This window comes from Peromyscus californicus, unplaced genomic scaffold, assembly GCF_007827085.1.
Source record: "Peromyscus californicus insignis strain IS unplaced genomic scaffold, ASM782708v3 Scaffold_16__1_contigs__length_79575227, whole genome shotgun sequence".
Classification (NCBI taxonomy): Eukaryota; Metazoa; Chordata; class Mammalia; order Rodentia; family Cricetidae; genus Peromyscus; species Peromyscus californicus.
Window position 1 is genome coordinate 33,825,594 of NW_026294458.1, and position 26,972 is coordinate 33,852,565.

The 26,972-nt window shown below is 36.6% G+C and overlaps 1 protein-coding gene across 13 annotated transcripts in view; it reads right to left on the reverse strand.

Annotated features, from left to right (window-relative positions):
• The window catches only part of Bbx (BBX high mobility group box domain containing), a 247,743-nt gene that overhangs the window by 134,143 nt on the left and 86,628 nt on the right, over nt 1–26,972 (reverse strand). For all 13 annotated transcript variants that reach the window (XM_052740847.1, XM_052740857.1, XM_052740850.1 and 10 more), the window contains one exon: nt 9,952–10,027. The gene's annotated coding sequence lies outside the window, so the exon portion shown is untranslated. The remainder of the gene's footprint in view (nt 1–9,951; nt 10,028–26,972) is intronic.

Here is a 26,972-nt window from a genome sequence, read left to right on the forward strand (position 1 = left end):
TGCAGTTTCCATCCTTACACTGTTACTACCTAGAGTGCATCTTTTATGCTCTCCCCACCGTCTGCAGATGAAAACAGGTGACTTCTTACCCGCCTCAGAGCTCAGAAACTGCACATGCCAGTAAAGAGTTTTCAAAAGGATTTTTGTTAAGAGTAGACTTTACGTAAAGTATTACTAAACCTGGTGTAAAAGAAAAGCTGGCAGTGACAGGAACTCATTATTCACCTCCTTGCAATGCCAATTATAATAATGTAAGTCCTGTGGGTGAAGCGTTTAGGAAGTATGCTTACGGATGACATTTAAAGTAATTTCAGTGCATGTGAGGAAATGGTATTAACACCTGGATAAGCCTTGATTTGAAACAGTTGAAGGCAGCATCCAAGAAAAAGATATTAAAATTACCTTTAGAGAAGACATGTTCTAGTTTCCCTGAGAGTGAATTTCTAAGTACTTATAGATTATTTTATGAAGACTGCCACTCCACATCATACAACATCTAGTTGATAAAAACTGTTTTCTCCAAACTTACTTATCCATAGATCACTAACCTAAAGACTTTACTTTAGCATTTAAACTTCTCTCAGTATTCACTATTACTCATTTCTCTGCATTTCCTAGCCATACACTCTTTTTCCTGTGGTATATGACTTTGCTTTACTTTCCTTTATAAACAAATAGGTGTGTCCATTGTTGTTTTTAGATATAGTATCTGCTTTTAACAGTTTTCAAAGCTTCAGCCTTAACTTTCCCTTATGTTATTCCTTAGGTTCTTTCTGAATCTCTTCCAAACCTATCTCAAATTTACATTTATATCCACCAGGCATGATGGTACACATCCATAATCCCAGAACTTGGGAGGCTGACGTAGGAAAATCATGAGTTTAAGGCCAGCCTTGATACTTCGTCTCAAAACAACAACAAAATTAAAATTACATCCTAAACATAGCCTCGTGGCTATCTTCTCTCCACTTTCAATCCAAGCTACTCAGAACACCTCTCCTTCTGCACCAGCTTCTGCTGCCATCGTCTTTCTCTGCAGAACATCAGCAGCTGTCTGAACCATTACCTCCAAATAAAAAACGTGTCTTTCATTTTTTCTTCTTTCATTGTCCCTCTACACCCTCAAAACAAGTTCTGTCTATAGCCAAGTTCTATAGGTTGCTGATTTTAAATTCGTTCAGATGATAGAGAGCTGGAACTCAGATTTGAGAAATAGTGAAGGCTAACTTTACAATAACTAAACACACACACACACACAGAGGTAGCGGGGAGAAGAGAGGGAGGAACTGGGATAGAGAGAGAGAGAACTAAACAGTAGCAACCACACAATGTTTCAGAACACCTTCATTGAAGAAGTCCTTGAACTTAAATATCAAGCTGGGGAATGTAGCTCAGTGATACTGTGCTCAACTTACAATATACAAAGCCCTAGGTTTGGTTCTCCAGAACCACAAACAACCCCTCCCCCACCAACTACTCATTAATCTCTAACCCATAGATTGGAAAAATGTTTTCTTGATTTGAATATCTCAAGTTATATCCAGACTATAACCATCATAATCTGACAGTGTCATTTACAACTTAACACCCTGTTAGAATCAATTTCTCCTTAACAAAGACAGTCCTTAAAGGCCCCCCAAACCAATTTTTTCCAGTCCTTAATTCTTTTCCTTTCTACTCAATCCCATCAATTTCATTTGCTCAAAACTGCTCAGAGGTTTGTCTACCTTTAGAGGAGAAAAAAGTAAGCTTACCCTGACATTCTTTTAAGACCTCTTGCACCTGGTATTTCACCAAAGTTTCCCGTTTTAACTTCACCCAATATCCTAGCCAACTGACACAAGGCATCTATTTTAACTTTCTAAGCTTCTCTTTATTTCCTTGTGTTAGTCAGAACTTTTATCATGACAAGCGCCTAAGAAAAACAGTTCAAGAGGAAGCATTCACTCTAGGTCTAGGGTTTCTGAGGTAACCTCTAACCACTGCTTTGTGCCTGAAGCAAGGCAGAATATCACAGTAGCAAGAGTGCATAGCCAGAGAGGCTGCTTACCTCAGGGAAGCCAGGAAGCATAGAGGGAAAAAAGGCTAGCTAGGGTTAAGACACAGTCCCCAAGGAGAGGCCCTCAGTGACCTACTTCCTTCACCTAGATCCTATGTCCCAATGTTTCCAGAACCTTCCAGGGACCATACCTTCTACACATGAGTCTACGTCACCCATTATAAGTTCAACTGATAACATGCCTCTGTAAAGACGTCACTGATATATCTCTAAGTGGGATTCAGGAGGTCAGGTCTCTTAATACTGACCAGGTGAGTTCAGCTTGGTTAGTCTTGGGTCCTTCTGACACAAGAATCAGCACATGACTTTAAAAATTACCCTAAAACTCAGAAAGAAAGCACAAAAATGTGATCCATATAATGTAAGTTGTTGTTCCTGCCTATGCCTATTAATTTTCAAAAAGCAGCAGTGAGCATTATGCAGCTGGCAATCTATAAGACTATGTGTGCATGTGGGTTCACATTCATGTGGGCACATGTGCATGCAGGTCTGCTCGTGTGTGTGTGTGTGTGTGTGTGTGTGTGTGTGTGTGTGTGTGTGTGTGCGCGCGCGCGTGTATAGGCCAGAGGCCACCCTCCAGTGTTGAGTTATTTTTGAGATAAGGTCACTCATCATCCTAGAACTTGACTGATTAGCCCATCTCTGGCTCCCCAGCTCTGGATCATAAGTAAGTATACACCAAACTCGGGTCCTCACGCTTGTCCAACACGCACTCTACTAGGCCATTCTCAGGCCTAAAAAAGGATATTTATTTATAAGCATTAAAAAGAAAACAATCTAAAGTGTATTTTAGAGGCACTTAGAAACTCAAATGTATAAAATATTCTTTCACAAAGAAAATCAGTTTAAAAATGTAATTTTGATCATTAAAACTCAAAAAAAAAAAAAGAACTGACAGGAACACCTTTACTAGCAGCAGGATCTATTGTAACAGCCTTATTGGAAAGACTTATCCTGTGTTCGCTAGACAGTGACTCAGTCTCATAGCGAATAAAGAAAGGCAGTGTCTGTTAACACAGGTATCCAGGTGAGAGTAAACATACTAGACAGAAGCCAGGCAACTAGAAAGGGGTCCAAGTGAGTAGAAGAAAGGACAGACGCATAAGGAAGTTGGGAAAGACAACAGAACAAAGTAGATGGGGTGAATACTAGGTGGGAAAGAGTACAACAGAAAAGGGGTGGGTGGAAACCAACCAAATGAAGTACACATAAAAATACTTGGCTACCTATTACTTTTTAAGCTAATTGAAAAATACAAAAGATAATATTATCACTTTAACAGAAAAAACTAAAATCAGACGTGAAAACTTTATCATCTATTTAAATGTTCACTTCACTAATGAACTGAAAGAGTCCTCCTGCATGCTTCTGTCCTTCAACTGGCCAATAAAGTAATTGCCATAAAAAGAACTCTGGCATTCCGGGGACTGACAGTGATGGCTGACATTAAATCTTTACTGAGTCCTCTATAGTAGACCTACTTGATGATCTGTAACACCAACAATGCTGAAAGCAGAGTTGGTATTCTAAGAATATCAGGCATATGTCCATCTGGGTGATACCTAGGTATGCAGAGTAGTATATGCAACACTGCATGTATTTCTCACACAATGTACATTTTACTGTCTCTTATTTGATAATTCTTCATTGTAATTAGGGTGGTAAAATTTAAAAGGACAGTGCTCACCATGTAATAGTAGCTAAACCCTAAACAGAAGCCAGTCCTCTATCTACATCCAGCTGGCTTTCAAGAAATCTGTGCATCCCGCCGGCGGTGGTGGCGCACGCCTTTAATCCCAGCACTCGGGAGGCAGAGGCCGGCGGATCTCTGTGAGTTCGAGGCCAGCCTGGGCTACCAAGTGAGTTCCAGGAAAGGCGCAAAGCTACACAGAGAAACCCTGTCTCGAAAAACCAAAAAAAAAAAAAAAGAAAAGAAAAAGAAAAAGAAATCTGTGCATCCAAGTGTCTATAACAATGTCTAGGACTTTAAAACACAACTTGAAGTGAAAATGTTCTTATCATGAGAAGGCACTTGGTAATAAGGGCCTTATCAATGTTAAACAACACTTAAGTAACTGCATAATTCACCTGTCTTTTAGAATCAGTAATATATGTGGAGAGGTAAAACTGCAAATTCAAGTTATAGAAAAAAGCTCAAGTTACAAAAGTCAATATAAAGTCAATACACACTACTGTTAACTATCATCTTTACAGATCATTTTGAAAACAGGCAGCCTAAAAATACCCTAGAGTAAATGTAAATGCCAACTCTGGTCAACCTTTCTGGCATATGGCCCAAAGGAAACTAACTGTATTAATACTGCAACCTTCACATGAGTTCTACTTGCGAGTCCACAGCAAAGTCAGAGAATAATTTGTTAGAAGGCTAACACATCTTAACAAACACTTGCTGATTAAGTGTTCATGAAAAATGAGCCAAGAGGTATCTACAGTTGTTTTGCTATTCATTTTAAGTTCTCAGAGCCACTAACATTTATTGATTATAGGGTTAACTGCAAACTTAAAGACATAAACCCTTTAATTTGAAGAATACTATTCCTTCTTAATTCAGCTGGTGAGAAAATAAATATGTAAATATAAAATAATTCATATTATATATTATTTGTGTATAATATATAAAATATAGTAATATATTGTATAATAAATAATAAGCTGGAGTGCTTATTAACACCAGAGCTAGTGAAATACAATATTAAACACAATGTGAATTTGGATGGCACTAATCTGCCAAATGTTAGTAGAGCAACTTCCATATGCTTAGCATTGTTTGCAGGTTACAGTAGCATAGCCAGGCACAGACTTTCTAATATAAATTTAAGCCTCTTAACTACTTGAAGAGAACTACATGTATATAATCACATATACAAAATTGATATGTGAGTATAGAGTGCTCAGTTAACATAGTACACATTTTATATTGAAATGCACAGAAATTCTGAGACAGAAATATTACAGTTTTCATCTTGCTATAGTTAGATCTACAGTGTACCCTCAAGAGCCACTGGATAATGGCTTTTGTGCCCCCAGTGTGGCACTACTAAAAGGCTGGAGAACCTGTGGAGGCCGGTGAGAAGTCCAAAAGCCTTAACAAAGAAAGCCCAACCCTACACCTTTTGTCTATCTCCCTCTTTCCCTATCTCTTTCCTCTCTCTATTTTTAAGTTTGAATCATTTCAGAAATAAATAGCTTTTAGGAGAAACAAATCAAAAATGGACGAAAAAGTTCAAATGCTTCTTAACCAATTAAATTGACATCTACAGAATAAGACCACTGCTCACAGTTTATCCTGTAGTTTATAAATGCATAAATGAACTGATAAATCTTACAAATTAAAGTTCTTTTTGCATGGGAAGTGTTTAACTCAATGGTTTATTGCTTTCTGATTATATTTCATTTCAGGCTGATGTCAAATCAACAGAGACTAAAATTATTCTAGGGACACAGAAAACATACACAAATATATATCAGCAAAACCAACCAACAACAACAAGAAAATGATGCCACATCAATATCCAACAAGCAAATATACTACTTACCACTAATCCCAAGTGCCAATCCACTTGATGTGTGTAACAGAAAAGTACACCATCACACAGTAAAAAGGAGCACTCCGAACTCAGTGGGTGGCATGTAGGCTAGTACATCAAACAACTATCATTTAACTGGTGCTTTAGTTTGGATGCAAAATGTCTCAAGGCCTGTGCACTAAGTATGTGGTCCTCAATGGTAGTGCTGTTTTAGGAGGTGTAGAACCTTCATGAGACAGGGCCTAGCTGTGGCCCACACTTTCTCTGCAACCTGGTCCAGCGAAACATAAACAGTGGAGCCCAGATGCCATGCCTTCCCTACCATGATGGGCTGTATTCTTTTTTGTTGTTGTTGTTGTTTTGTTTTTTTTCAAGACAGGGTTTCTCTGTGTAGCTTAGCGCCTTTCCTGGAACTCACTCAGGCTGTATTCTTTAAACCAGAAGCTAAAACAAACCTCTTATCCCTTGAGTAGCTTTGAGACAGTATTTTGTCAGTGACGACAAAAACAACTAATACAGCCGTCATCAGCAAAGATGGAAAAGGACGAGAAAAAGCAGGTGGAGAGACATATGATTTAAGGTTCTTTGACTTCTTCTGTATTACTTCACATTACACAAGCTCTTTTCTGTTTATTTAAACCTTGAAGATATGCCAGTTTGCTGTTTGGATTCTTAACTGTTTTACAAAGTAAAAATGCTGCCTTAAAAAAAAGGTAAAGTTTTTGACAAGAGAGTAAATAGAAACATAATCTAAGAACCATAATTCTCTTGTTCTTCAACTTAAGTTTCAAATATTCATTGCTATTGCTAGGTAGCAATGAATAAACAAGGAAGTCATTTTTATAGGGATGTAATTCCTCTATTATATTAATTAGTCTGGTTTTCTGTTTTTCAAGTTCTTAGATTTGAAATCTTCACTCATAGGTGTCTCAATACCATATACAATGACTTCATAGTATAAAATTATAAATTCAGTAACTTCAAATGTCTCCTAACTCAAACGTACCAAAACTATTTTTAGAATCTTGAACCGTAATTAAACAGGTTTCTTATTTATGGATTAAATAACTTAGAAAATACGTTTTGTGTTTGCATTTCATTCTTTAGTATAGAAAACAGCTCCCTCCATGGTTTGCATTCTTCACCTGTAAAACTATTCTTGCAATTGGGCTTAAGAATCCAGAGGAATTTGGTTACAATCATAACTGGCAAAACTCTTACACTGAAAAGAAATAAAGTACTCATTTCCTCTTTCTCTTTGTATATCAACAGTATAGATAAAGTTCTGCGGGGGAAGAGGATGATGCATACCTTTAATCTCAGCATTTGGGAGGCTGGGACAGGCGGATCATGAATTCAAGATCAGCCTAGGCTACATATTTGAATCCCTTACTCAAAAAGAAGCTTTAATAACTTATCAAACTCAGGTCAGAAACTATTATGAGCATATTTGCCTTTCCCAATTCTATATGCAAACTGCAGAAGGTTCAGTCTGCAGCCCTACTTATTCATTTTCAAACTAATTATTAGACAATAATCTAAGTTATATGTGCATGTGAGAAAGTGATGGGGAAAGTTCTGAAGTTCAAACACAAAAGAACTAGTAGCTGGGTGGTGGTGGCACATGCCTTTAGTCCCAGCACTCAGGAGGCAGAGGAGGCAGGTAGATCTCTGTGAGTTCAAGGCCAGCCTGATCTACAGAGCTAGTTCTAGGATAGCCAGGGCTGTCTTGAAAAACTAAACAAACGAATTAGTAATCATGTCAACTCTTCATTTCTTAAAACTTGTCAGAGATAGTATTCCATGTAACAAAAGGATCTGTGCTCAAGTAATTTATGTTAAAACACATGCACCTACTGAAGGACTTCTTGGAATTTTAAACCCATTGGAACTTTAAAGCTAAGTACACTTCTGTCTCACTAAATAAAAGCAGTAGATGGTATTTTGGACATACAGCCAAAACTTATACTGTCCCTCCTGATGAGACTTTCTCCAGCCTATTCCACTTCCAAAGCCACTCCCAGACTGAGCATTTTTGATGAAGTCATCTGTTTGGGGCAATGAAACATGAAAGACAGTGGCATATATCACTCCCCATAGACATTTTAAAGCTATGAATCTACAACTGCTGTTCTTTCAACCTTAAGGTTGTGTCTCACAAGGAAATGCTCCTTTAGCTTTGTTCCCCAAACAAGGAGCATGAGTAGATATGAGGGTAAACAAAAAAGGAAAATAACTTTTACTGTAATGTACCATGAAAATGTGAGAACTGGATGTGGTGGTTTGAAAAGGAATGGCTCCCATAGGTTCATATATTTGAATGCTTAGAGAGTGGCACTATTTGAAAGGACTAGGAGGTGTGGTCTTGCTGGAGGTGTATCATTGAGGGTGGGCTTTGAGGTTTCAGAAACCCATGCTAAGCCTAGAATCACTCTTTTCCTGCTGCCTGCTGATCCAGTTCTCAACTACTTCTCCAGCACCATGTCTACCTGCGTGCTGCCATGCTTCCTGCCATAATGAGAATGGACTAAACCTCTGGAACCATAAGCCAGCCCTAATTAAATGCTTTCTTTTATAAGAGTTATCGTGGTCATAATGTCTCTTCACAACAATACAACACTGGCTAAGACACTTGATAGTGAAATATAACTTTGCCTAAGCTGACTGATGTTTCTCAATTCACTGGGGCCTGACATCCATTTGTCAATTCCTAGATCACTCTTGATTTTTTGTATGGCATCTTTTCTGTCTCGTGTTACTGTATTTAACATATACATAAACACAAATACAAATATAAGTTAGAAGCATGTCTTCAATTAAAATTTCATCTTCAACATTATCAATAATTTAAATTTCTATCTATTATTTCTATTGAGTCATTGTAGCATATTTTTATTGCCAAAATTATTCATCATTTGGAAATCAAAGGTCACATGACTACTTAGCACTGTTATAAAATGGCCTATTTATGACTTAGTTTTCTGAATAGGTAAGATAAACTATCCTGCCTTATTTTCTACATATGCACTCATATGTAAGAGACTCAGAATACTGACACAAATTTTTCTTTAGACCTCCATAAATTCTTCTTTGGGTTAGCAAATACGAACATACAGAATATTCTCCAACCAACTCTCAAGTATCCCATACACTAGTCTGCTGACTCAGCAAAACCATAATTATATTCAGATTGGCTTTCTCAAAGCCAGAATTTGTATCACTAATAAATGTGGCCTTAAAAGATGGTACAGTATGGAGGAAAAACAGTAACAAAAGCCTGTTCTTATTCATATTAAGACTTTGTTGGTGCTTAAATGTGCTTATGGTAAATATATATTAAACAAAATTATATGTTTTTACTAGGTGTTTAATGCTAGACAATGACATTCAAAAGGTTAGAAGCAATATATTTATGCTCACAGCATAAGAGCAACATCCAATAATATACTTCTTCAAAGACAAAAGTAGATGCAGTTGCTTTAGACATTTAATAAGCTACAAAAATGTTTTAAAACAGAAAAGACTTCAGACTAACTTCCAATTAACTGGAAAATTAAATAAGTTTCTTTCTTAAAAACTGTAATCAGACTATGTAATATATTTGCTCATGTTAATTCACACTAATTTCTACAATCTTAAAACATCTATTCACCACATAGTATTCATGGGTCACTAATCATACACTATATTCCCAGATTGTGAAAACTACAATATCATTATTACTAAAACTAACTTTAAAATAGTATTGCCCTATTTTAAAGCTGACAAGGAACTTTTTTCTAAAGCAACAGTTTAAAAAATAACTTTTGTACAAAAGGACAGATTGTGCTTCAAAGAATGATACAATTTGTCATGTACACATTATTTTACAATCCCAACCTTTTCTTCATTATGTGTTTTCATAGTTTAAGCCACACACTTGTACATTATTTTTATTAGGTAATAATGGCTGCTGATTCATCTTTTACCTAAGGTTAACACCGTATGAAAAGCTGCTTCGAAACAGATTAACCACTTAGGTATCTGTTAGGTGTGTAATTTCTAAATATGTAGGACTTCAATAGATTGACTTGTACCAATAACACATGCTATAATGAAATAAGAGATTTTGAAAAGTTAAAATTCATCATTCTATAAGATTTAACTTACTTGATGAAGATTAAAATGTTACACACAAAAACACTGACATGAAAAACTGTACAATGGTCACACTTTCCCGATCAACATGGAAAGTGAATCCATCGGATGGGAAAAGGCTGAGACCAGCTCTGATAGCACATGATTCTTGACTGCCTCACTGCTTCCAGGTAAGTAAGTAAGACGCATGTCCAGAGCAGCTCTTACCAGTCAGGTCAAGACTTTCCATTGTGATTTCAATGGAACATCAGAACTTCTGGCTTCTGTGATGCAGCAGGATTCTCTGAAAGACATATAGCAAAGTGGTTAAAATGAGAGCCACAAGGGCCTTTCAAACAAAGCCTATACATCTCCTTTGGCCAAATAATCCCATATAAAAGAGCAAATATCCCTTTGCTAATCACTGCTTTTTAGAGAAAGTGGCCCAAACTGTTTATCAGTGATTTTAATATTAAAAAGACAGTCCCTGCAATTACTCAATGCAGAGTAAAGTTACCTAGACTCAGAATTACAGGCAGTCAAGTAACCTTTGGCTAAATGAAATGGAGATTTGCAGACAAACCTTCTGCTGGGAAACTGTGAATCTGACATCTGTACTAAATTCAAATTACTTCAAATGACTGGCCCATAAAGCTAGAATTCTCTATTACTGTCTTTGATTAAAAAGTAATGAATGAGCCGGGCGGTGGTGGCGCACGCCTTTAATCCCAGCACTCGGGAGGCAGAGACAGGCGGATCTCTGTGAGTTCGAGGCCAGCCTGGTCTCCAAAGCGAGTTCCAGGAAAGGCGCAAAGCTACACAGAGAAACCCTGTCTCGAAAAACCAAAAAAAAAAAAAAAAAAAAAAAAAAGTAATGAATGAAACAAAGCAATACAAATGAACAAGAAAACAGCCAGGGGTGAGGGGGCACTGACAAAACTTGGGACAAAAACTACTAATTTTTTTTCTAAATATAAAGAACTAAGAAAATGGAAGATGGTCAAATCAGCAACAAAATGCACATGAAGTCAAATGAGAAGAGATTAAAACAGAAGTACAGGCATAATCTGAAGTCATATTGTTTTTAAGAATCAGAGTTATTTCAGTTTCTTTTTGCAACACAATTTCTAGCTTGCTTCAGTGGTAAGAAATCCATACTCAACTAAAAAGGATAAATGCTGTAGATATTAAATATTACACACTGACTTATAGATCCTTAAATATTAGTTATTTTATAGCTTATCTAAATAATTTTTGCCTTTTTCCAAATCAGTCAACATGGATATGGAAAATACGGCTCTTCAATTAAATAGCAAAAATGTGCTGTAACTCAATGAAGTCATACAGTCAGAAATCAATGATTCAGTTGTCACCCAGGTCCTTCCAAAGCAATAGCAGAGGAAATAATGAATATTAAATGATCTCATTTCCACCAGATACTACTGAGTCATCTCTAGATATTTGAAAATAAGAATATGGCTACAATTTTAAAATCAGTTATTTTTTAATAATATTTTTAATTAAAATGTTGTATCATTTTCCCTCCTTCAACCCCTCCCATTCACCATCACATGCTCTATCTCAAATTCTTGGCCTCTTTTTAAATTATTGCTACACACAGACATATATATTCCTAAATACACAAACACAACCTGCTCAGTCTATATGATGTAACTTGGATGTATATGATGATCTCAGGGCTGACTCCTTGATATTGGACAATACCATCATAATTCCTAAATACTACATTCTAAATATTTATTCTCATACCCATCCCACAAAGAAACTTCTCTTTCTGAAAGAGACCATTGCAAAAAAAATAAAAATAAAATAAAAATAAAAATAAAAACAAAACTGATCAAAACAGAAAACAACTGACTTTGTAGTTCCCAGTCTCAACTGATATATCTATGACACAATTGGACATGCTAACATTGATAGAGAAAAGCTCACAGGGCCCAAACAAATAACTGGGGAATACTGAGAGTGGGAAAACCAGTTATTTTTAAGCTAACTATAAAGAAGATCTTATATACATATGTGTGTGTGTGTGTGTGTACGAATGAATGATTTGGATCTATATGAATATATCCAAATTATATGTCTGTTTTAGGAAAGAAACATAACAATCTTCAAAACTGAACAAATAAAAAATTTATATTTTCATAAAATATACAAATTATTTTAAAACACTATTTTAAAAAAAATCTATAGCCAGGAAAATAGCTCAGCACATAAAGGCACCAAGCCAGAGAACCTCTGTTCTACCCCATAGGACCTACATGGTGAAAGGAGAGAACAGACTCACACAAACCATCCTCTGACCTACAGAGGGAGAGAGGGAGAGAGGGAGAGAGGGAGAGAGGGAGGGAGGGAGGGAGAGAGAGAGAGAGAGAGAGAGAGAGAGAGAGAGAGAGAGAGAGAGAGAAACAGCCTTAATATGAACAAACACAATGGTGATTTAAATGTACCTTTGGTCCAAAGCCTAAGTAGATTATTGTTTGAGCAACCAAGCAGCTATCTACCTGTGTTTTCTGGGTCCTACTCAGGCTTCCTTTCAATCCTACTCACCCCCACAGAACCTCAGAATTCTAACTTCCCATGAGGAGCTCCCATTGGCTCAATAGGCATCCCTTCCATTTTCAAGGCCTCTGCTCCCCACCCATGATTCTTCCTACCGGGGCAACCCTAACCAAATACACCTTAACATAGATATGCTCTGAAAAACTTAATCATGGCGAGTGAAAAAGCCATCTATTAAATATACTATTCACCTCTTACCACAAACAGGGCAAATGACAAACCTATCCTAATGATAGCCTAAGCAACTGATGAAATATCCTGGAGTAAATGGCTTTCTGGCACAGTTCAGCCCTTGGGGAACTGTGTTTTGAAAATCTTGTGATATTAGAAGAGGTGAGGTCCCACTTCTTTCCATGAGACAGACTTCCAATTAGTGTTAATGTCCAGCATAGAATTCAAAGGCACATTATCCAAAACAACAAAAAACAAAAACAAAAACAAAAAAAACACCCTTCTACATCAAAATTGTGCTATGCACCCCAATGTTACTACTACTCAGTCAGTGCAGAAAGGACCCCAAGGTAACTGTGTGCCCACTTACACAGAAGCACATTTATTCCCCATGAATGACTGCTTTTCTGATGTTTTCATCAATCCTCCGGATAATAGATTAAGCTAACCAACTCATTCTCATACATACCCCTAATTCAATCAAGCTCTATAAAAGTCATTCTGGACTGCAATTATTTGCTAAGGAACAATTATACTCAAATGAAAAAAAATGGCTGGGCACGATACAATGCATGATGCAAAGGCCTCTCGATTTATGTAGCTCAAACTGCTACAAAAAAAAAATTTTCTCCAAACTCCTGAAAACAGAAAACTCATGTTTTCACACCTGAAAAAGGATAAATGAGCACTATGAAACAGCTGGTTTTTGAATTATTACTTCCAATGATGTTTCTGATTTGAAAGAAACAAAAACTCTAAGAGTCAGTATAATCTCTAATAGTCAACCCAAGCCCTACAATCTAAGAGTTCTAGTGCCTACCACTCACTAAATCTGCTTAGCATCCTCCCTTTTCCAACAATATATATTCCTATCTCTCTTTACAACACAGATTTTCTTTAAAAGATACTTAAAAGTTTTTACATGAATAAGATTTGTTTTCTTCAATTTACTCTTTTACATACATACTGCATATTTATAGGTGAAGTGAAACACTAACTCCAAATTCTGATTTCCATGTTATGAAATGCATTCATGTTCATTTATTAAAACTCCTTGTTAATTTAACTAAAGTTTCACCTGTCCTATACATGTTCTCTCTCTAGTAGTCTATATATTCTTCTAAACTCCTGAATCAGGGCATCTGATGCATTCTACAATTTTGCAGAATGAGGCTGTTAGTCCCACTGGTGTGCAGTTGTAGCCAATGAATGAGATACCTCGGGTCACTGTGGTCTACCACAGACCAGAATTAGAAAAGGCATGGACTGATCTCTAGCTAAATCATTCACTGAAATAAAATATCTTCATATAGACAGAGGTATCTCCAGGACACAACATATGAGTGTGCATGTCTGAGAGTGGTAACATTAAGTAAGAATAAAAAAAACCCTTCAGTTAATACTACCTGCCTGTCTTTTTATAGTTGAAGCCTAAACCACAACTATTTCACAAGCATTTTTGGCCAGGCACCAACCTTCAACTGACATTACAAATGTCAGCTATACTAAGAATGGAAATCTTTTAAAGGAACATGCAAATCTGATCTTGTCACCTTCCCATCACAAAACTAGCATTTCCTCATAACCCAGATCTTTTCAATTAAGAAACACTAAATATAAGAGTAAAAGCAAACAAGTTCCTCTACATCTAGCAAGAATTACAGAAATCATCCATTTCTTTACTTTATAAAAACTTTCCAGAAAATATTAGTTAACACTGACAAAGCACTACATTCACTATCTAATAGTGGCCTCCTGAAACAGTAAGAATGAAGATTTGATATCCCTTCCCTTTCAGTACTCAGTATTGCACCAATTACAAAATTGTATTTTAAAAACTATCTTCTACTTACTTATTTGTGAACAGAACAGCAATGCAAATGATTTAATCTTCCATTGTTTGAGAAATTAATGACCTATTACTACTATGTGTTAGCATAAAATGCATAACAGTCATGCTGATGATGTAGCTGAATTATGCATAAAGAAAAGCTATACAATGATATAGTAATGTATATAACAACATGATAAGCAAATAATTTTATTTCAAAGTTAGAATGTCGGCTAGGTAGATAGCTCAGTCAGTAAAATGCTTGTTTTGTAGGCATAAGGACTTGAATTCAAGTAAAAAAAAAGTCAGGCATTGTGACAGAGGCTTGTAATTCTAGTACTAGGGAGGCAGAGACAAGTGGATCTCTGGCGTTTACTGGTCAGCTAGCCTAACCACCTTGGTGCACCCACACATGCAAGTGCACACATATGCAAACACATGCATGTGCATGCACACACACACACTCACACACATACACTAGCTGGTATGCTCACAACGACTGCTATGCTATGCAGGAGATGGAGAAAAGTAGAATCTGAAGTACAGGTGACTGTCAGAAGGTAGAAGAGAGTGGTAGAGGCATAGGAGAACAATAGTGTTCAATACTAGGAGCATGGCTTGCGAAGTGTTAGAAGGCATAGGAGGCAGATCTGGCTGTAGCAAAAGTCTCGTATCAGAATGTAGAACATGAAACATAGGCAAATGAGAAAACAATCTTTTCTTGTTTTCTCCTAAACAGCAAGGTACAGTCAGGAGCACAGAGCTGTGTTAAATCTAGTAATCTGAGGCATATTCTGTAAATGTGGGGCAATACCAAAGCCTCTCAGGTTCTCTATTCCTCATCAGAAAAACTAACATAGCATCCTCACACTCCCTTAAGAATTAAAAACCCCAAAACTATGTGCAATGATCAAACATGAATAAGAGAAACAGAAAACAGAACTGTCAGGAGGTGATATAAATGCAAAGTGTTTACTATTCAGTGAGCCTCAATAAATGTCGTCTTGGTAATCTCATCACTAGAGTTAATACTAGGAGACAGAAAAACATCTAATAAAGTAACACTGTGAAAACACTGAGGTTTGCTTTGAATATTCTCAGAATCTGCATGCAGAATGAATTGCTACTCTCTCTAATGGTGTTTTCCTGTAGTTCCTACTTTAATTTCAGTGGCTTTAGCATATGTTTAATTCTGACCAGTCTAAGTAGCCACTTTTTACTCCTACCAATTTCAATATACATTAACTGATTTGATAATATGAATATTTTATCATAATTACCATTTTCCATGAGATTATTGCTTCAAGGAACACAGTGGAACTATGAATTTCTACAGTTTCTATAAGTAGATGTAGAAAATGACCAGGTATTAGTCTGCTCAAATGGCTTGGCAGGGAGGCACTGAATGCCCCTTTTATGTGCCTATGAATTGTACAAACGTGCCTTTGACCTTCTCCAGGAGGAGAAATTACACATTTAAGGCAGATTAAGTTTCACTTCCAGGAAGAGTATAAAATCATGTTCACCAGCAGCTACGTTAGGAATACTGACAGGGAACCACCAGGTACTTTACAAAACTTCATTAGCTCTATGAGCACAAAGCTGGGAAGTAAATTCTTACTATAATCCCAACCAAACCATCCCCCACACACTTTAGAATTCATACCTGCACCTTTAGGAAGGGTTCTACAAGTGAATCCCACTGGTGAATACTTGACCTCTTATCTTGTCCTTTGACTTAACAAAGAGTTCCCATGGCTGCTTTCACTTCATCAATTTCTTTTCTTATGAAGAAATTAGTCAAAAGCCACATGATAAAAAGAAAGCCAAGCAATCAGCAATTTATGTAATTTTAAATGGGAAATGTTCTGTCCTAAAAAAGTAAAGGGCATTGGTCTTTCTCATTTCCCTTTATTATTAAATTAAATTACACAGATAATTTTAAAATATAGTTATAATTTCAAATTCTGTGATCTTGTTTAAGAAAACTACATTTTTTATTAAAAAGCATATTGTTGACATAGAGAAATCAAGTAAGGATTGACTAAAAAACTTCTCTGCTGGCTAACTTTCAGAGTGCCAGAAGGTGCCAAAGCAGGCTGCTGGGGAAGAAAAGACATCAAGGGTCTCACCCGGGCTAGACCCAGCATCCTGCAATACCAAACTGGCCAGGCATGATGTATCCACTGGTGCAACAGGGGCATGACCATTATGGGAGTCACCAATCACTTTGTGATTGGATTTGAGGCTTGCTCCCTAAGAAGGAATTCATGCCTGTTACCATAAATCTGGACAAAAGCTCATGCTGGGGAGATCACAGGTCCTAAAGGAAAACTTACTACTGATGTCTTGCTAAATAGTCATATTGTCGAACTGCTTTCAAAATGTTTATGTTTATATTCATAGATTGGCGCTTCTCTCAACTTTGGTCAGATAACCTCATTGTTAGTCATCAGCAGTTAATGTAGAAACATATAACTGGTCTACATGTGAAGAGTAAATGACTGACAACTCGGCCCTAAATGTGGCATCTTTATCAACTCACCACCCTACAAGGTTCAGGGAACATTAAGAAAGAAAGAGAGGAAATGAATAAATGAATTAATTAATAAAATGAAAGAAATGGAGAATGGGGAGGAAGACTTTGAAATTTTGTCTTATAAACATGACATACTTATGTTATGAACTCACAGCTGCTGTGGTTACCTGTGTAAGAGCCGAACAAGATCAAGATAGTCAACACTCCATTATAAATGGAGGAGAGACCCACAAGGCCCTGAGGGGGTACTGGAAGCTGATGGCTGCTAGAAGGAAAGAATCTTATTTTTTTCCAGAGGTATGGCTGCTTGTAAGAGGCTTATGCTCCAATGGACTGTCCCATACCCATGTGTATAAAGACAGCACTAATTAGACTCAGTGTGTTCTTAAAAAGAAGTCATGAACATAGGAAGGGAATGTATGAGGCAAAGATTCTAGAGGAAGAGGGGGATTGGGAGTGGATATGATGGAAATAGTTTGTATATACATATACATATACATATACATATACATATACATATACATATACATATATGAAGTTGTCAGAGAATAAGTTTTAAGTATACTGTTATTTTCAAAAGAACAAAAACTCCTCCACTACCCATAGAGAATCCTTTTCCCTTTAAGCTGTATCTGGCAGAAAGTCTCTTGTTCCTGTCATATTTCCACAGGAATAATCCTGATAGGAGCACAAGAGGGGTCTATTCTAAAATAACCCATGGTGAATTCAAGATGCTATCTTCTAAAGCAATGTATTCACAAGGCAGCTATTTTTGAGACAAATAATGTCACATAGTAACTAGTTACTTCAAGTCAGAAAACTCTAAGAAACTTTCCCTCAGTGCTCCAAGGAAGATAAATTGCAATTTCTATAGCTGAAGTCATGTATGGTCCCAGAGAGGAGGCATGGCTGCTTTGAGACCAGACGGAAACAATACTCAACTCCACAATATTCTCTACTGCACATTGTTGCCCTTGGAGGGTCTAATGGTGTTCCCTAACAGATATACTGTGAAATCACAGAATCAAGGATGCCAGAGAGCGTAATCGGTTGGTAGGTTTGCTTATCCTTCGATGACCCAGCAACACAGGAGTAGGTATAGCCCAGGGATAACTCAGGGCTCCTGACACAGCCAACACCTCTGTCATATCACACCGCACTTTTAGACTATTGTCCATCAGTTTGTTCCAAAGTTTGCATACACAGATCAGCAGGAGGCTATAGGCCACAGCACTTACAACATTATACCCCATTTATAATACTATTCTTCCCATGACTCGCCATAGGAGGAAGCAAGAAGAATCTAACTTTCTATGCACAGGGGTTAGAGAGTGTTTATTGGTACTACTTGGAAGAGAGAGAGGCTACAGAGGTTGAACATGCAAAATATCTTTTTCCTTTCATAATATGCTTATAAATATCTTGAAGTAAAAGTTGAGCTATTTATATTTAGACAGAGGGAATATGAGAAACTACTTTGTGTTCAGTTTAACCAGAGAATCTAAGACTACTATGAAAACAAAAGTTGCCAACCAGTGAACATTAACTACTTCATTCGAACAGTATTAAAATTATGTACTGACTAGAAAATGACAAGCCAATGCCATATGAACAGCAATTCCCCTTAAATGCACAGCCTCAGAAGAAATATCCAGAAACACCAATCAAAATGATACCCTATACTAAAACTAAGCCCAGCTTCTACAACAACCATCTATAGACAGTAGAAATGGTCTACTAGTTATTAATTCTCAAGAAAAAAGAAGCCACCCTCCATATTAGCTACCGCTGCTCCTATGACAATCAATACATAAAGTAATATAAAACATTTAGTTCAAATTAAGCTATCTTAAATTATCAAAGAAAATACTCTCCAACTATTTCTATAAGTTTACTCCTTGTCCCCAAGTCTAATCTACTGGGCCACAGAATTCAGGGTTATAAAATCCCAGGAGCCACCAATTACAAGGACTAAAAAATAGTGAAAGGCTTGTCCTCAAGGAACCCTAGAGACAGCTGTTAATAATTCTCAATATTGCTAACACATATTTTGAAATTTTAGCTTCTTCTAACTTATAATATCAGACATTATCACAGTTTAGTTAAAAAGGAAATTCACTATAGTCGATTTTTCTCAATAGGAGAATAGTCACCTATAAAAGTGTATTTTCTATGCAGGCTTTCTGTCCTTAGTTATCATTCTATTGCTGTGACGAGACACCAAGACCAAGACAACTCTTATAAAAAGAAAGCATCCTAACTGGGGCTTTCCTATAGTTTTTAGAGGGCTAGTCCATGATCATTGGACAGGAATGACACTGGGCAGTAGCAGAGAGCTTTACAACCTGACCCATAGGCTGCAGACAGAGAGAAAGAGAAATACTCAGCCTGGCTTGGGCTTTTGAAACCTGGAAGCTCACCCACCCCATTCCACCCCCAAGTGACACACCTCCTCCAACAAAGCCACACCTTCTAATCTTTCCAAATAGTTACACTGACTGGGGACTAAGCATTCAAACACAGGAGCCTATAGGGGTCATTCTCATTCAAACCGTCACATATTCCTTAAGCCAAAATTAGAAGACTTTTATGTTTTCCTGCCTAGCATACATTCCTCCATTTTTGTAGCAAAAAATACTAATTTCTTGAGAAAAATACTTCATATACCCTGATAGTGAATCTCTTTTTGGGGCAAGAGTTCATGTACAGCATTGAGTGGGTGGGACTGACTAATTCTATCCAAGATCCTAGGATGGTACTATCACCCAGATTTAGACTTCAGTTTATTCTATCATCCTAAATGTCACAGCTAGGTGAGGAACAGGTATGAAGTCTAAACCATGGCTTAGCTAACAAATAACAGATATGTTCTGTTGTATCATTACAGGAACACAAAATGGGAAAGTGGTTTGCAGTCCTGTTCAAATAAGAAAAAAAGAACACAAAAGTACTTTACTACCTACATAATTTCTGAAAAGAGACAAGGATACTGATTTATACTACCCGTTCAAGTCCCAATTTCAACAAATGTATTCAAAAATTTTGGCAACCCATGACACTCAATAAGTCAAGATGTTTAGATTTTAAATCTCTACCCATGTTATAGCAATTTCTTCAATTTCCCTACCTATAAAAAAATATTTCAGGTTTTAACAGAAACACTGAAAAATGAGCAAATGTTAATCTTGAGTTCTGAAAGTACTGCTCAAGATATTTCCAATGACTTGCAATTTGCTATGTAAGTGATGTACTTAAGTGGAGAGTATCACACAACTTATTCTCCAGCCACAATGATGCCCTGACAGTTTTTCTTGAGGCGGGGGGAGCATATACAAGTTGGGAATACAATATTTTGCTTCTGTGAACATCTCTTGAAAAAACATAACCAATTTTTGAAGGGTTAAAGTAAAATAAATTCGCAACAAAACTATTGTGAATATGGCTCTGGTTAAACTGAATAGGTCACAAAGCAAAACCAAAAGTCATGAATCTGGGAAAAGGACAAGTAGTAGGGGGTTTGGCAGAAGTGGTAAGGAGACAAGAAAGGGTGTGGGTGGAAAGTTACCAGAATGCATTATGTGTGTATGAAGCTGTCAAAGACTAATCTAATTATTAACAACTATTCTGAACAGCACTTATCTCCTTCTGACTTATGATGATATTTGGGGTTGAACTTAGGACCTGTGCATACTAGGCAAACACTATACCACTATGCTGTATATTCAGTCCTCTTTTTACTTTTTAAGACAAGGTTTTATTTCATTTTATTCATTTAGTAACCCAGGCCATGCCTGAACTTCTGATCTTCCTGTCTTGGCCTCACCAGTAGTTGGAATTACAGGCCTATAACATCAGACCCAACTTTGAGTATACTTTTAAATGGAATCTCTGTAGTTTGAGAAGGCAATTACACTGCTTGAGTTAGTCTTTATATAAATACTTACAAAAAAATCAAAGAGCTGGTTACTGTTATATATATGTGTGTGTGTGTATATATATATACATATATACATATAAAATCACTAATGCATGTTAGTGCTTTGTTCATTAAATCTTTGTATTATCTTATATGACTCAAGCCCCTTTCATATATTGAATACGATATTTGTGGTATGGTCTACTAAGAGGGTTTACACATAACTAAAATCCTGAACTTCAAACTGCTGAACTCTAGGGTGACACAGAATCCAAAGACAGCACTCCCTCTTATGTAAAAGCAACAACAAAAGCATTTCTTTCTTAGATTGACAGTAAGAGGAATGCAAAAAAAAAGAGTACCAATAAGTGTAAATTCAGGCCCAGGATACATTTCTCAATCTTGTCTACACCAACAAAGCTTTTCCAGTGTTCTGAAAGTGCCAAAACTTGTGACATATAGCTATAACAAAACTTTGATTATTATACTTTGGAGTGAAGAGTAACGTGTTGGATCCCAATTCTGATGTCTGGTTCATAGATTTCAATAAATCTAGTCAGTATTAAGAGTGTCACATTACAACTTGAGAATCTTCTAAGTACACTGTAAAACAGACTTCAACAGGTCAAAATTCAGGTCTACTTATTTAGAGTAAAAATCTGCAACACAATTTGATGCTATTGCTTAAAAAAAAAAGTATTTAATGAACTAAGTTCTCTTTATCTCACACTCCACTCCCATGACCCTCCCTCCATCTAAAGCAACCACTCGAACATGATTACTAAGTTCTGTGCACGTGTGCTACTTTTACAAAACTGAGCATGGTGCGTATGCCAGCAGTGGAGACGATAAATGCCATTAACAGGAAAACTCTAGATTTTTCTTGTGAAGTTCCAGAATGAAAATTCAAAGCAGACTAACAGACATTTCCCCTGAATTAAAAATCTTCAACTTTGAGGGGTAGGCAGACTATAAATAAATCTGCTGATTTATAAGTAAACATTGATATTTTAGCTCTGTTTATAACACTAAAAAGTAACACATACATTCTAAGCTTAGTAGTGCCACGTGGGATGAATAAGCATCCAAAGGAAGAGAATGGAGATGCCCACCTTAACAGAAAAGAAATGTAAAATAACATGCAAAAGAATCAGCTTTGTACAGTCCCTCCAAATAAGCTGGATTTAGCAAAGATACACTGTCCAGCAAGAAGAAACAAAAGCCCACTTTACCCAGTGCTGGCGATGTCAGATGAGGAAATAAAGAACTCAAAATGCCTCTAGATCAGCTCATTGGTAAGTAATGGAAAGCATCTGGGACCAGAAGGTTTGAAGGAAAGGTGTTGTCTATTTATCTCTTTGAAGTCTCTTAAGAGAATGGCATCATACATAAATTTGTATAGTGATTTCAGAGCTTAAGACTAAACTTAATTAGCACATGTTTCTAGCAGGCAGTTTGGGGTACTCAATATTAAGACTTAACAACCACGAAGCCTGTCCAAAAAGTAAAGTGAGTTGACCTTGGATATTTCTCCATCAGTGGAGATATGTAAGCAGAAACATAATAAGCTATTACTACATGAAAACTCACACAGGGAACGGAGGTCTCAACTCTGAGATTTAAAGATTTCAAAATTACACAGTTTTCAAAAATCAAAGCAAAAGAACTAGAGGCCTTGATATCTGTAACCCATTATGCTTAGGAGCAATAGTGCCTACAGACCCCTGTCTACTCCGAGTACAGAAAAATATCAAAGGAAGATTCGAGTTATTTACATTTTATATCACAATTAAAATTATTATTAGTCAAATTGTTAAAGGAACTGGGAATTGACCATATGCCAGACTCAACAGAACTTTTCATATACAAGACTTCATATTAATATAACTCAGTCATCATAGGTTTACATTCATTGTTGCAACAAACTAAAACAACACTAACACAAGAGATTCAAATAATAGTATTATTAACCATTTTCATTAAACTATCCTTTGGAAATCAAAGCACTTTATGGACAATAGACTCTACCAAAATCACTCAACAGTTAAAGAGTACTTGTCCTTAGCCGGGCAGTGGTGGCGCACGCCTTTAATCCCAGCACTCAGGAGGCAGAGGCAGGCGGATCTCTGTGAGTTCAAAGCCAGCCTGGTCTACAAAGCAAGTTCCAGGAAAGGCACAAAGCTACACAAAGAAACCCTGTCTCGAAAAAAAAAAAATTATAGTAATTGATATGTCTCTCTCCCCCTTTTATAAATTATGAACACAAAGCTACCAATTGATATAGATATACTTATCAGTTATACAAATAAGAGGCAAACCTCTCTGGAGTACAAATTAAATGGGTAAATCATTCACACAGGCTTCTTCTCTATGTGCATAAGAGGTTTTTGTATTTTTTAAACTTGTATTTTATTAATGTCCCCAAAGAACAAGAAACTAATTATAAGACAGCAAAGGATTTGTCATTTACATTTGATGAAGGATTTATTTTCTAATTTGTTACCTTACAGACACTGGTTCACATTTTCATTTCATTATCTCTTGAAATTTGTCTTCCTAAGTATTTTTAGTTTAACTTTCCAGGTACAGAATGCACCCCAGAACTGAAAATCATGAGGTTAATATGTTGGTAGGATTAACATGCTTTATAATTGTCCTTCTAAGAGATTTTTGACCACAGGGAATATTTCCTTTCAGTAAAAATTCCATAATAAAGATAACTAAGTATCCCATGCCCCAAATGACAGATTATTGTCTGGTGTATTAATGAGTACTGTAAATGAAAGGTAGAAAACAGCTCTGAGGCTGCTCAATTTATTTAACAGTGGCTTTAAAAAACAAACAATCATTCCACAACACTGCCAGGCAGGTAAACACTCAGTACTAAGAAGGGACTGCCAGCTATAATTATTCATTTGTGGGGTTCATTTTTCACTTTATATCAATGCTTTGCTATTAACTATTTTTTAAAAAAGCAACCATTTATATATTCATATTCACACATCCTATGTTGTTTTCAAATGATCAGGTATACTGGGTCTTCTGTTGTTACTAGATTTCACCTGTGTCTATTTCCTCCTCATTAACAATTAATTTGCACTTCGGTTTCCATCTGTGAAGAGGAAGTGCTAAAGGACAAAGCTACTCAAGAACTGGGGATCTTCGGCTAAATCCCCCAAAACATGCACCTTAGGCTCTGCAAACTCAGTAGGAAGAGAACCAAATCTGAGCACGGAAAAACATGCTTTGCTTTCGAAATTGTAGGCTTTCAGAGCTCAGATAAAACATTTAAAAAGTAAACACTTCACAATTATAACAAAATCAAAACACTTCTTTCAAGTGGGGAAGATCAAGGAAGTAAAAATACTGTTTTTGAGGAACAGGATAGAGTTTCCTTATACAATTTTTCTATATGATAAAGATATGCTGCTTTTAGGCTCTAACACATTAAGTTTCTAATTCTTCATCCTTGTCAGTTCCTACTCTACTTGAACAAAGGAAATGCTCTGAATGCTAGTTTTTAGATCAAAACAGCATAAACTACATATCTAGACCAAAGGAATTGTACCACTTATGTACTTTTAAATTATTTATGTATTCATTTGTGGGTAGGAAAATGGCATACGTGTGGAGGTGAGGACAATGTGGCAAGGGTCTTTCTCTTTTGGTTAATTACTATGGATGGAACTCCGGCCCTTAGACTTAGCAGCAAGCACCTTTACCTGCTGAACCACCTCGCCAGCTCACATTTTAATTATTTTAACACAAAAAAAAATCAGTAGATGCTCCTCTTGTAGCTGGCTTTGAATTTAGGATTCTCCTGCTGCACTTAAGTTTCCATACTTCATGTTGCGAGTTATTTGATTACACTGGGTAAAGATATGTCACTGTGATTGGTTTAATAAAAAGCTGAACAGCCAATAGCTAGGCAGGATTTTCAGGACAGAAAGAGCAGTGGGAAGAAGGTGGCTGAGATGCCATAAGATGCAGAACAAGATGAGCACTAAGGAGGGAGATGAGGTAATAAAGCCACAAGGCACAAAGTAAATTAATAGAAATGGGTTAATTTAAGTTATCAGAACTAGTTAGGAATAAGCCTAAGTTATTGGCCATAATTGATAAGTCTCTGTGTGATGATTTGGGGAGCTGGTTGGTGAGACATAAAAAGTGCTATTGCAAGTACACGTTAAGCACTGGCAAATGCAACATCTTACTCTTGATTTTGGTTAAGTTTTAAAATGTTTCCTACTGTTCTATTCTTTTTTTATTATACCACTGAGATTGTTGAACTTCATTAAATTAGGTGAAAAGAATCACCTCAAAAAACACTAAAGAAGTTACTCATAAAAACTGTACATAGCCGGGCGGTGGTGGCGCACGCCTTTAATCCCAGCACTCGGGAGGCAGAGCCAGGCGGATCTCTGTGAGTTCGAGGCCAGCCTGGGCTACCAAGTGAGTCCCAGGAAAGGCGCAAAGCTGCACAGAGAAACCCTGTCTCGAAAAACCAAAAAAAAAAAAAAAAAAAAAAAAAACAAAAAACTGTACATAATACATAAACATGATACATAAACAAGAGACATGAGAAATAACAATTTCACCTGTTAACTTCGTTCTCTAAGAAGTTTTAACAAATCAGTTCTATATTTTGGCATCAGACTTAAAAATTGACTTAAGAAATTGGGCAATATGTCTTATTTTCATTCCAATATAAAAAAAAGAACCAAACACTTATAAAACGTACATAATCTGGATGTACATTTAATTTTCATTTATAATCAACTGATTCAGTGATTCAACTCACTACCAATTTTACTCAAAAACGTAGACTACATATCTTTCTATTCTAGTTATTCTAGTTAAAACTGCTACAGTGAGGATTTTTTCATGAAAATTTTAAACTATGGAGCCCTCCAGTGGCCAAATATGTATAGATAGATGATAGATTAGATAGATGAATGGATGGATGGATGGATGGATGGATGGATGGATGGACAGACAGATGGATACATGGATACACATGGATACATACATACACACACACACACACACACACACACACACACACACACACACACCAATAATGTGTCATGACAGATTGCTGAGTGCATTGGATACCATTTCTTTATGGACTAGTTTTTGTTCCTATGTGAAAAGAAAAACAACTCAGTTGATTTTGTTAATAAATCAGTTGGTAAGTTAGACTCCAGATTCAGTAATGTGACTGGCATTTCCAGTCCTGTAATATTTTTGTTATCTCTGAGAAAAAATATTTCATTAAAAATAATCAATATTAAGATGGTTATTTATTCAAGAAGGAAAAACCTTTTCAGATACTAAGAATAAAGTAAGACATGAAATAAGAAAATCATGTTTTTACAATAAACAAAATGAATCATATATTCCTGTTACACATTATTTCCTAAATAACTGAATGAGTTATCTTTAAATAAGCCATACTTATTTCACTGCCATGGCAATGCCAATTCTACAGTTTGGTCTAGAATGACCTCAAAAGGTTCATGTTAATGGTTTGGTACTCAGCCTGGTGCTGCTGGAGTTGATGAGACTCTAACAGGCAGTGCCCAGGAGGAGGTTTTCAGGTCTTGAGGCCATGCCCTGAAAGATTATGATCTCCTTCTCTTACATTCCAGTGCCAAATGATAAGTGGGTCTACTCTACCACAGACTCCTGCCAAGATGTACTATCACAGGCCCAAAGCCATAGGGCCCATCCACCAGGGGAGGGAAACTCTGAGACCATGAGTCAAAGTAAAGCTTTCCTCTTCACAGGTTTATTATCTTAGCTATTCATTATAGTGACAGAAAGCTAACTAACATGGGCTCCTACAAACCAGGTACACGAGTGAACCACTGTAAAAAAATTCCCCAGCCCCACTCAAATGTTCCACGGGAGAGCTGACATGACTATAACCCCATAAAGGCAGAATCACTCAATGAAGCTACTCCCAAATTCTTGACTCACATAAACTGTGAGATAATATATGCTCATTAAGCTGTATAGCTTTAGCACATCCCCATCTATGAGGCGACGTCCTCACTAGATGTTTGAAAACAATACAGCACTGAACTCTCTCTATGATATATATTAAATAAGTTTGATTTGTAAATTATAAATAAAATGGCTCTTTCAACAATAGTAAAAATAGAGTAATTAGAACAATGCACCCCTCATACCAGTTATAGGAACAT